This window comes from Camelina sativa, chromosome 20, assembly GCF_000633955.1.
Source record: "Camelina sativa cultivar DH55 chromosome 20, Cs, whole genome shotgun sequence".
NCBI lineage: Eukaryota > Viridiplantae > Streptophyta > Magnoliopsida > Brassicales > Brassicaceae > Camelina > Camelina sativa.
In genome coordinates, this window is record NC_025704.1 from 21,291,323 (window position 1) to 21,304,612 (window position 13,290).

General features: G+C 35.7%; 1 long non-coding RNA gene and 1 pseudogene across 1 annotated transcript; one reads left to right on the forward strand and one right to left on the reverse strand.

Moving 5' to 3' along the window:
• On the reverse strand, positions 1,987–5,112 carry LOC104771358. The gene is made up of 3 exons (XR_764815.1): positions 5,022–5,112; positions 3,908–3,921; positions 1,987–3,455 (listed from the first exon to the last, which is right to left on the reverse strand). It is a non-coding gene; the product is annotated as an uncharacterized LOC104771358 (long non-coding RNA).
• Positions 9,479–9,882, forward strand: LOC104771359 (annotated as a pseudogene).

A 13,290-nucleotide genomic window follows, 5' to 3' on the forward strand; every position in this document is an offset into this window, starting at 1 on the left:
ACGAGACGGGTTGTCACAACTATACCGCAAACTCAAGGAAGTATCTTTCTCATCTCTCCGGAGGCACACATGACCAATTATAGTATGAACCATCAAATTTGTTTGTAAAAACCTTTGTAATCTTCCGCACCAGTTGTGATTTGACATCACGAGTAAACCTCATAACATAAGAATCAAGTCAGAATCAAGCGTAAGTGTAAACCATACCAAAGTCATTTAAAATCAAATTAAAAAACACATATACTCTTCTAGTTACTACTAACTGATGAGAGACTTGGGAATCACAAAACAATAAACAATAGTGATGTTGTGTGTCATCTAAAAGCAACAAATTCATCGACTCTAATCTAGAAGAAAACATATGAAAACATGTTATGAGCTGGAGATTTAAATGTGTTTACATACCAAGTCGTGTTAGGCTTCGGTTTCGGAGAGAGGCCGGTGGTAAAAGTATGACGGTCCGGCACCATCAGTATGGCGTTAAGAGCCCTCAACGTGTCCTCCTGGAGTTCCGACAACACTGGATCTGACTCGTCGAAGTTGTTACCTCGAGAAGAAGGATAACTTTGAGCGTGAGAGTTCTGAGCTGGAGATCTCGCAAAATCATGCAAAGGATTCGATCGAACCGGAGGATTGTTATGAAATTCTGGTAATGACCGAGTTGGATGGTCATCAATGCTTCGATTCACGGAGTTCTGAAATAGGGTCTGTGGTGGTGTTTAGTTTCTGACATGCTGTGCGGATGACGTCGATAGTTGGGGGGAAAAGCGGACTTGTTCTTGAGGCGTCTGAGGCGTAGGATTTTGATCCGGTGGCGTGAAGTTGTATTGAGGCGGTAGAGGGTTGACTTTTCTCACCTTGTTAGAGGACGAAAGGTTAGAGCCACCAGGTCTGAGAGAAGCGTTAGGGACAACATTCCTCTTTCGTCCAAGCTTCTTGGCAGGAGGTATCGTAAGTATCGGGGATGGAGAGAATCGGAGATGGCTTAGGTGTAGAAAAGACAGATCGGGGATGGAGAGAATCAGAGATTGAGAGATTAGGGTTTTGAGAGAATCGACAAAGAAGAAGAATTGTGAGAAATGAGAGATTAGGGTTGTAAAATTAGGGTTAGGTCGATTGTTATGGGCTGGACCGCGTAAATGGATTCCCGGGTTTAATTAACCCAAAATGTTTTAAAATTAGTCGCTTATTAGTCGCGCATTAGTTGGCATATAATTTTATTTAAAAAAGTTGGGCTTGTTTAGGAGTCCAAAATCTGGTCCACCACGTAATTTATAATTAAACCCAATATTTTGAAGTTAGTCACTTGTTTGTCGCGAATCAGTAGCCAAACTAAAATTTTTTAAAAACATATAATTTAATTTAGTTTACATATTATTTAAAGCATACTACTTATACACTACATAATATATTGATCACTTAAAATTTACAAAACATTATTTACATATATACTTAATATAATAAAATTTACATTTTCTATTTTTAAATTAAAATTTAGAAATGACTTAGCATAAATGAAGACTACTAATTTTAAAAATTCAGACCTACTGATTCATATACATTTTCTTGAGTTTCACCTTCATAGGTAATTTTTCACTTTGCAGCCAATTCACATCTGGCACAGTAATAGGAAACAAAAGCTCAAGTCTAAACAATTAATAAGACATGGTGCACCTAAAATTATATAACAATAAGTATAGATATGGTAAATCAAGCATAAAAAAAATTGAGAATGAGAATAATATGAGAATGCCACAACATGATGCTTGTATTTATAGTTTATATGTCAAGAAGGCCACCACATTAGTTGCTGTATAATCGCCAACTTACAGACTCATCGGATTAGTCACTACCTAGTCGCCAAATTAGCTACTATGAGGCAACAAAATTAAGTTCTTCCCATTTAGTCGTATAATGATCGTTAATAAATGACTACAGTACCGACTACTGTATTTGGTCGGTAAATAACGTCTGAGTTACGACTAAATTTACGCAGTTGTAACTTGGTTGCTACTGAGTCGACAAGTAATCGGGAAATTAAGCGACTACGTATTTAGTCGCCAAACGTAGTTGTAAATAGCATGTTTTCTTGTAGTGAGTATAGAAAACCTTAGTATAGAAAACCTTATGGGAAAAAACTATACCAAAGAAAAAAGAGTATGGAGTCCATAGCCAGAGGAATTAACTCATGGTTTAGTAAGATCTGTGAGACCAAGTTTTGGAGTGAATGTACTCACAAGCTTTGGGACTGGATGCTTTGGTGAAGACGTCGACCAATTGCTCGGAGCTCTCGGTGTAGCATGATAGAATGACTCCAAGTTGGACTTGGTCTCTTAGTTTTTGGCAGTCCACTTCAATGTGTTTGGTCCTATCATAATGCTATGTGGATGGCGTCTTGGTTGTCACAATGCATTGTGATCAGCTTTGGTGTGTTAATGCCAAGATCTTTTAGAAGGGCTTTTAGCCACATCAGCTTGGTTGTGAGCTTCCTCATTGCTCTATACTCGGACTCGGCGCTAGAGAGAAACCAACTTTTTCCTCTTGCTCTTCCACGTAACAAGGTTGCCTCCATTGAAAGTGCAATATCTGGTGGTTGAACGTCAGTCTTCAAGATATCAAGTATAGTCAGCATCATAGTAGCCCACAAGCTATGTATTCCCATTGCATACCATCCAAATATCTTGTCCTGAAGCTCCTTTAAGATATTTGAGTATTCGGCTCACCATGTCCCAATATGCCTCTTTGGCTTTTGCATGTGTTGGCTCACCTTATTCACAGCAAAACAAATGTTAGGTCGTGTAATAGTGAGATAAATAAACTTTACTACCAACCAGCGATACTAAGTTACATCTTCAAATGGAGCATCATCAAGCTCCCCCTTTCGACTAGCCGTCTGATCTTCTTCAAGTGGTGTTACCACCAGCTTTGATCCAAGCTTACCTACTTCATTTAAAAGATTAAGTGCATACTTTCTTTATGATCAAAAGAGCCCTTCCTTAGAACGACAAACTTCTACCTTTCTTTATGATCAAAAGAGTTTTCCAAGATCTTTAATATCAAAATTGACTAGGTAAGATTGGTATCTTGAATTTCTACCTTGTCATCCCCGGAGATGATAATATCATCAACGTATATAAAGATGACTATAATATCTCTTTGGCTTGGATAAGTGAGGAGGGTGTGATCAGCTTCTGACCTTCTAAAACCTTTCTCCATCAGCGTTGAGCTACACTTGTAGTACCACTCTCTCGGAGACTGCATTTCCGCCCCCTTCTCTCATGCTGAGTCAAAGGCAGCGCCTCAGAAAGCACGGACGACACCTGGTGGAACCCACAAATAGCTTTCTTGAGTTTTAAAACTTTTCCAAGTCAAATGGTGTCTTGAAGACCTGGTGGAAGGCTCATATAAACTTCATCTTCTAATTCTACTTGGAGAAAGACATTCTTGACATCCATCTGCCACAAATCCCAAGACAAGTTAGTAGCTCAGGAAAGTACCACCCTTACTGTAACACCCCCGAACCGTTCTATAACTAAAACGAAACAGGAGCGTCACATATGACACCCGTAATCAGTCGATAGAGGTTCCCAGAACGCATATGTTTGCCCATCAACCAATCTCGAGTATCTTTACCTCTCGATCATGGCCTAAAGCTTTTCAACCCGTACCACGGTCGTGAGTTGTGTCAGTCTGGACAGGACTAATATATCATTTGAACACTTTCAGGTTCAGATAAAACTGATTCTTACTTAGTATAGTATCATACTTTAAATCGTTACCAAACAAAGTATAGTTTTCCGGGCCTATAAAGAAAACTATACATAATAAAATTTTCGAGTTTTTAGCAAACAGCTGTAAAACATCTAATCTGGCCAGTCTATGATCACCACGGCAGCTAGGGGATTACCTTAAAGGACATACCTGCAAAACAAAAGGTAGCATCATGAGTAATCTAAGATTACTTAGTGAGCCCGCCTAAATAAACTCTAAACAACACCCTAACTTAAACTATAACAACAAATAAGAAACTAATGCAATCAACACATTCATTAAATAAATCAGAGAATCACGCAATCAAACAATGCTTAAAGAAGCTAAAACACACTCAAATAAAGAGTACCTCCACAACGACTCACATTACCTTGTACGATACTAATAGACTTCACCTTAAGGTCTTTGATCTTCTACAATACAGATTTCCCATCCGGAAATGCTTCCCCGACTCTTAGCCACATAGGCTAGAATGATCACATCTCTTTCCTAAAACCGTGTACAAGGGACCAATTCCCTTACGGTAAAATTTACTACTTCGTCAAGTAATGCTCGTTGGTAGCGAACCACTTCGAGCCATAGGGACAATCACGTTATCGCCTTTCCCAAGTCTTAACTAGACAAATGACTCAACCAAAAATACAAGTATATCTAATGACTAAGAATACTTGCAACATTAACTAACAATCAATCAATCAAACATTAGCCATGCACGAGCATGACTAACACAAACAACACACAACAAACTAACAAGCTTTCTATAACAAGCAAATAACAAATAAGAAAAAACATTAAACAAGGCATCTCAATCTCGTCAATAACTTGCAAATAAACGAGTAGCATAACAGCTAGATCGATAGCATAACCAATTATACTAACATCTATACTACTCAGAACAAACAAATCACACAATAATAATCACATCAAACAAATCACACAACAATGAACATGAAATATAAAAAAATAGAACATGAACCTAACATGCGACAATTACCACAAGAAATTACGATAATAAACACAACAACCAAACAATTCAATCAACTACAAAACTTAACCGCATATGCAGTATCAAACAAATAAATAAAACCTAAACATATGCTATTTCACATGTGTTTGGTACTCACAACTCTGACTAGCTAGATCCACTCAAACTCGAAAGCTCTGAATTTTGCATTATCAAGATCCACTTAGGTTGAGATATAAAAATAAAAAACTAGAAGGAAAACTGAAACTAAGACTAATCTACTTACCTACAAACTTGCTAACTTCTTCAGAAACTTCCTTGAGCTGCTCTGAGATTTCCGCTATCTCCAAAAATGAACTAGAACTTTTTAACTAAGATTTTGGTTAAGATTTGGTGTTCTAAACCTAATGAACGAAGGGTGGGTATTTATAATCCCCTAGAGCTACTTAGTCATCTAAACAAGTGTCTCACGTTCAATTCTCCACCAATCATAACTTGACATTTCATTTTTTCCATGTTTATCCACTTCTTAAGCTAACACATGGCATTACAGCTCACCAACGTCTCTATCCTGTTCTCTTGACTGAGAATGAGCCACTTGGTCTCCTCTTGACCAATGAAAATTCTCCTAATTGATTCTAAGCCTAATTCTCACAAGCCGTTAACCGTTTTTTGCCGGAAATATCCTGTTTCGACCAATTTTATGTGCCATTGCGCCCAAAAATAATTCCACCATGAATAATCTGATTTTTCAAGATAAAATTTCCTAATTTATCTTCCTTTAGCCTCCCTAAAATCTCCAAGGTCTTTTTAAGTTATTTCATGCTTGTCCTTAGCACAAAATTTTAATTCTGCTCCTAATTAGCACTCTTCTGGTTAGCTTTTGGGTCAATTATCTGAAACTCTGAAAACTGACTGATTCTTCTTAACTAAAACTTTTCAAGCTTCTTATCTGATTATGCCTTAGCCCACTGAATTCTTCATTTTCTTCCTTCCCAACTGGACTAATTACCATAAAAAAACGACTCTCACTTGACGGCTATCGGCTCATGTTGAACGTTAGCATCGATCCTTAAATATTCTTTGCAGAGCTTTTGATGTCAGTCCTCTTAGATATTGATTGACTCTAGTCTTTCTTAGAAATTCTCTTCTTCAACGTTTTCTTCTCGGTATGGTCGTTCGGTTATCTTACTGCGTCTTTCATCTTCAAATTATTTTTCTGAGTAATAATCTCTCGAGGCAAGTCTTCTGGATCCCTTCTACTGAGCTTTAGTCAACGTTGTTCCTATGGTTTTTAACCAATCTTCCCCTCATTTGGTTTATTTCCCTCGTTGGTCATATGGTCATGTTCGCGTTCTTCCCGTATATTTTTAGGTTTAGTATGAGGTGTTACACTTACCATATGGAGCTTGGAGACTGGTGCAAAAGTATCAAGATAGTCTTCTCCATAGGTTTGAGTGAACCCTCTTGCTAAAATTCGAGCTTTATAGTGTTCTATCTACCCATCACTCTTGTACTTCATAGTGAAGATCCACCAAGATGTCACGGCTTTCTTTCCCTTGGGTAGATCAGCCTCATCCCATGTGTTGTTTATCACCTTCGCTTTAGTTTATTCCCCAACAACATCTCTCCATACTTTTTGTTCTTTGGCTTCTTCATGAATTTGTTGAATCCAATGTTAATCCACTTTGCGAGGAAAACCTTATGCTCTAAGGGAAAGTGTGCAAGAGTGCATACGGCTTGAGTTGGGTAAGCAACGACCAAACTATTGTAGTAGATTATAGTTTTGTTCGTTAGTCTCTCACTTCTTCTGAGTTGAATAACCCCCTCTTGAGTATCATTATCCTCTTTTTGATCCGTAGGGACATGGCCTTCTTCTCCGGAGGCGTTTCCCATTTCAAGTGAGTTTAAACCATCTTCTCCTTAACTAGTCTCCCTCTTGGTCATGTTGAATATGATCTTCCCTAGGAATTTCTTTTAATTCAGGAACATGACCAGTTGGTTTTGATGATTCTAACCTGGTTGAGTCCTTCTGTGACATGGTTGGTTCATTGATTGGATTGAAGTTTACTCAGACATTCTCAATTCCAAGCTTCTCTAGGATGACCCGTAGCTTGTTTTCTCGGTCAGATGGAGAGTTAGTTTTGAATAGGGAACATAGAGTGCTTTAGTGAGACTGATGAAGAAATAATGAAAATTGAATCAAAGGAAAAAGAGAGAGTTTGCAGAATAGATTAGAAGAGAAAGAAAGAACTTCTCATTCAATAATTCTTCATTTACAACCTAGAATCGACTAACAGGGAATAGAAAGGAAAGTGAATATGCTATACAATATGCATATGGACAAGAAAAGAGAAAGAGAGGATGAGACATATTTGTCTTCTTGATTCTAATTGCACCAACGGCTCTTTTAGGAGTCTTCTAAAGTCATGTAACGCCCGTGAACCGGATTCCCGGTTCGGGTTGTGCGGGACGACTTAAGTTAAACGCTCGTTTTGTTGCGTTTTGGTTTGAGAAAACCCTAAGGTCGGGTATGTAAGGGGAAGCTCGACGAGTTTGGCCTCTTTTGGTCATTTTCTAGAAAGCTTAGAAAAGAGAGAAAGGTTCTGTAAGAGTTCTTGAGAGTTTTGGCCATTGCTTGTGAGATATGTTCCTGTCGAGTGACGATCTGGGCTGGGGAAGTGTTAGGAGCTTGCTAGGATGTTATTTTCGCGAGTTTAGAATCAATTTTCGGCATTCACAAAGGTGAGTGCGTGACTATGGCTGATTTAAGTGATTTGATGCTTGTTTTCTGTGATTTTTGGTTGTTGAATGCTTATGTGCTCGTGTGTGAGTGTTGTTGTGAGTTTTTGTGAACTTTGGAGTCATTTTTGGCATTTTGGAGCCAAGAGGAGACGGAGGAGATCGCGTTCGGTGATGCGTCGCACGACTGCATCGGTCGATGCTGTTAGAATTCAATGGAGATGATGGATGTTGCATCGGTCGATGCAAGGAGTGCATCGGTCGACTCATGGTGTGCGTTAGTGGACGCAAGGTCGTGGAGTTATGAATGTGTTCATAATTTGCATGGTTTGCTTGTTCCGTGTATTGATTGTGTTTGTCTTTCACTTGTGTGTATAGTCCAGTAGATGGGAGGATCACCTGACAGCTTATTTATGATAATACTCACGCATCTCATTTGTGTTTGTGATGCAGGTAAAGGCAAAATGTGATCGTGGAATTAACACAATGAAGAGGAGGATGTTCTAGTGGCTTGATTGGTTGTTGTTTGGCTTCTGTTAGGTTGCAAGAGTTGAGTCTTTAGAATGTTGTCTAGGATTGCTGGTTCCTTAGTTTATGTTGGAATGATTATTGGTTTAACTGTTATGGATTTATTATTGGTAATGGTTATTGGATATTTTGGGCTGATGATATTGGTTTAATGATGTTTTATTTATGTTGTTCAATTGATTGGGGTTATAATGTTAATGAGTATAGATCGGATCGTTTCAGTTTGGTATCAGAGCCATTACGGTTCTAGATATGGGTTCACTAGGCCTTGTGTTGTTGATGTTGTGGATTTACATGCTTTGATTGATTATGTGAGTTAGTAAACTGTGTGTGATATGGAGTCTTAGAACATCCTCTTCGAGTCTTCAATGTGATTCCACGGTAAGTTGTGTTTTTGTGTATGGTTTAGATTTCTTTCTTAGCCTTCTGTACATAGTAGTGCAAAAGGTTAGAGGTGGTGCTGTTGCGGGACGCTTAAGTGGTTGTGGATGCGTTGTATAGGAGGCCATCACGTACACCGTTATGCTGGACTCAGGTGGGAGAGAGGAGCATATATGGTGCGAGTTTTGTTCACGAGATCTCGGGGAGGATTCGGGTTCTAAAGCTGAACATGAAGAAGGCTCAGAATCGTCAGAGGAGTTATGCTGATAAGAGGAGACTAGATCTTGAGTTTCAGGTTGGAGACAAAGTGTACCTCAAGAAGGCCATGTTGCAGGGTCTGAACATGTCAGACTGAGATCTCCAACCACAAAACCAAACTCATCAGTACAGGGACAAAAAGCTTCAGTAAAAACCTTCAGGAACTCTCAAGATCTTTTGGGAATCGTTTTCTCTCTTTTTCCACACAAAGGAGGTATCAAACAACTTTTCTAAACCTAACACGTCGATTTCACACCTTAAATACGACTCTCAAACCGAATTAACTTGAACCGAGAATCCTAAAATCCCCGACCACTTAAGGTGTCGATCGACACCACCACCAGTGTCAATCAACACCCTCACCAAATTCTCAAAATTCGGTTCATGGATGTTATTTTATAAGTTAGTTTAGTAATTAATTTCTTAATTTGGGTCAATCTAGTTTTTTCCAAAAAAATATCATAAAATTTTCGGAACAACCATTTTTTCTTATCTTATAATAGTTGCATTCTTATATACCGTGCTATATTTTTTGTAACAATTTGCAATTTAATTCTAATAAAACTTTCACTTAAAAGATATGAGATAATTAACATTTATAATAAATGCATCTCTACGAATAAGTTCAAACAAAACTATAATTTAATTGAATACTCTCTTTAACCTTCATTTATAACAAAACGTTACTAATTAACATATTAACTCAGATGTAATGTAAGTAAAATCGGATATATATATGATATTATCTACTTTTAAGAACTACACAACAAAAATTCAAAATATTGGCAAAAGAAACAATTCAACAATCTTTCTTTTAGAACTCTGTTACATAAAATGAAGAAAGGTGTCTTGTTTTCAACTTTTCTAGTTATTGTTTTATCATGTAAGTTTAATCTTTGTTAACGACAATACTATATAAATTTGTTTTAATTCTTATGAAATGCTAATTTTATAACATAAATTCTATTTTGAAAATAATATAGGTGTATCAAATATCAAGGCAAAAACGTATTTGGAAGAAAAAACTGATTTTTTTGTATTCAGCAGCAAGCCCTCAAATTAATTTTAAAATAGATAAACTTCCATCAGATAAACATATTGGTGTTTCAGCTGCTAAAAACTTAATTGGTTTCTGCCAAGAATGTGAACATTATTGTTTGAGAAGAAAACGGGTTATTGGTGAATGTCAATCATTTATTTGTCATTGCTCTATTAAGAGTATTGGTGTTGGATTGTAATTATTTTCTAAACAGTTATAATAAAATAAAGCAAAACGTATTTGTTTACTTTTATTTAAATTTATCTTCTTTTATTGAATTTATAGTACATATCATTTTAAGCGCCACTTGTACCGGTCTATCTGCAAAATTTACCACAGTAAAAGAATAATTTGCTTCTACAAGGACTGCCTAGATAACCCTTAGCGATAACAACGTTGTAGAGTCTACTCGTCTGAATTGTTTGACTGCAGAAAATGTTTTTCTCTCTTGGAACACGGCTATCCTCTGCTGTTTTTGTCTCTTGAAGCACGGCTATCCTCAACCCCAAGTAACGGAAGAGGAGCGGACCCAACCGACAACCAACCGGAAGATGCAATTAACGTCCAAGACAAAGTCCATAATATCCATAATGGGGAAAAAAACTAGCATCTCACTTACCTTGATAAAATCCATTTTTGTTGTATTTGTTCTTCTATAAAATAATAGTATAAATATAAGCTAAGTGGCATTCATCAATACAATTATAATATCATTATATGTTACGATTGATTCTCAATAATATAGACATGCAGCACTTCTTCCTCTTAGACTATTTACAATGGGGTTGTTGAAAATAAAATTTAGCTGCTTAATTGATATAATAGGGATGTTGAGAAATGAAAAAAAATGACTTGGATTCACAAGTGTTGAATCATTTTAACAGGTTAAAGAGAAAAGAGGGTGCAATCTTTACACGTGTCATGTGTTTACTGGACTCAAAAAAATATGCACAACAACATATGAATAGATACATCCGAGAATAATGGAGTGTATTTATTGGGTTTTTTTACATCTATATTATTGAAAATAATTATTGTTATGATATTACTTTTAAAAAAATAAAAAAATTATACCAAAATTCATCATTTTTCATATTCTATAAATAGAGACTTGTTTCATTAGGTTTGGTCACAGAAAAAAAAACCATCTTCTTCACAATAATTTTCTATTTACCTCTCATAAATTCTTGGTTTTATCATTTTCAGTCTTCTCTGAAAAAATGGATCCAAACAATAACCCTTATAACACCCAAAATTCTTCTAATTACCCTTTTAACTACCCAAATCCCAACAATTATCCATATCAAAATCAATATTCCAACTAACCTCCAAATATGCCAAATTATGGTTTTCAACCAAGTTTCTTCATGCCATCGGCTGTTCCAAACTATCATCCATACTATGGTTCGGGGATATCATATCCATCTCAAGGTTCGGGGATGTCATATCCAGCTCGCATGTGGGACCAGGGGCAGACCCAGCAAAAATTATTAGTGGTGGCAGCTTACTGCTAGGTGGTATCTAACCCTCAACCTTGAGCATATTTCACCTTATTCTCAAACTATTTTGCTACTTAGCTTTTTGTGCATAGTGTAAATTTTTTTTTATATTTTAATTTTACTGGTGGCAACTGCCCCTTTGTGGGACATAGACGACTTGTCTATCATTATGAGGTCATGTATCATATTGCGTAATATGATTGATGAGGATGAACGTGATATATATTTTCAACGATGGAACGATTATGATCAATTTGAGGCAAGTGGGTCTAATACACCGCATCCATTCTCAACTGAGGTGCTACCTGCATTTGCAAATCATGTACGTGCTAGATCTGAATTGCATGATTCAAGTGTGCATCACGAATTGCAAGCAGATCTAGTCAGACACATATGGGCAAAGTTCAGAATGTCTCGTGATTAAAATGATTTTAAAGTTTTTGAGTTGAGTCTATTGTACTAGTTATGTGTGTTTTATTGGTTGTATTGTGTGCTTCTTATTGTATTGTATTGTGTTCTTCTTATTGTATTGTATTGCATTTTAAGTTTTTCGTAATTTTATTTGTTTTAATAATGACTCTCTCTATTTTCGTTTTTACTATTTACATTTTTTAATTAAGAATATAAAATTTAAATGAAACTAAAAATAAAAAATTATTTAACTCTTAACTATGTTAATTATATTTTAAATGATAGTCGTTATTAATACGTAATCGAAAAAACTAAAACATAAAAAAAATAAAATAAATAAAATAAAAAAATGTAGGGTAGAGTGTTAAATTTTATTAAACAAACCATTATAGAATATAAAATTTTAATAGATATTAAATAATTAGATGGAAAAGAAATAAAAGTATGCGGAAGAGAGATAATTTGGAGAGTGTTGAATCTTAAAACCATTATTGATAGTCTTATAACAATAAACCATCACTAGAAATAGAATCATATCCCACGCTGGTGGTGGTTCAGTCCAGGAGAGATAGACAACCGTTAAAGTTCCAAATTGGCAGAAAAAAGTAAGTAGAAACCACATGGAATCGGTGATTGGTCTCTGACACTTGCTTCATCATCGAAATAAATGCTATATATTTGTATTAGATTATAAGCAAATATGGATATAAAATAATAATTACACTATTATTCGAGTCAACAAAAAAAAAAACGAATTGTCCGCGTAAGACGCGGTTCCACGTTGACTAACGTATGCAAGCATCTTCAAACACTCCCATTCTTTTTCATAGACACAGGAAGGGGAGACGAATCTGATGCTCCAAGATTCGTCTTTTTGTAACTCTTAATTTTCAGGATTTAATATTTTACTATCAAAAGTATTATTATTATTGTTGTAAAAAGGTGAAAAAACTTGTCCTTTGTTTCTTTTCCCCATGAGATCCACCAAAAAAAGCAAATTAACCCTAAACTAGAGGCTTGATCGTTTTCTTTACAAGATCCAAATAGAAAGACATCTCTCCTCTCTTGACTTCCTTATAGGAAGACTAAGAATAAGATTACCAAGTTATGATATCATTATTGTTGACTTGTGCTCAAACAACACCTTACATTTAGCCCTAAATCTGCTGGCTAAACATCTAATCCAGAATTTATGTTCTTAACTTTCTAATTAATTATAACGGTCTGTTTGGTAACATAGTCAAAACTGTACAGAAAAGCTGTAAGCTGAAACTGTAAACTTTTACGGAATAGTGCAAAGCTGTATATGAAAGCTGTACAAAAAAACTGAGAGTAAAACTTTTAATAAAATTTTTGGTAAAGTTTTTGTAATTGGTAAAAATCAAAGCTGTACCATTTGTAAAGTTTTGTTTGTGTTTACCAATCAAACCCAACATCTTTGTTCATAGGGTGTTCAGATTTAAACTTTTCAATTTCAAGAGATGTCCAAAAAACAGAAACATTTTTCTTTTTATAGGACAAAAAATATAAATAACTACTTTTTCTAAAGCTACAGAAAAATAAAATTACAAATTTTTAAAAAATACACGAACCAATATCAAATTATTTTGCAAACTAAATCAATTGATGGGTATAACATGGTGCAATAACACTTTTGTTTTTGCACAAAAAAAAAAAAAAAAAAAAAAAAAAAAAAA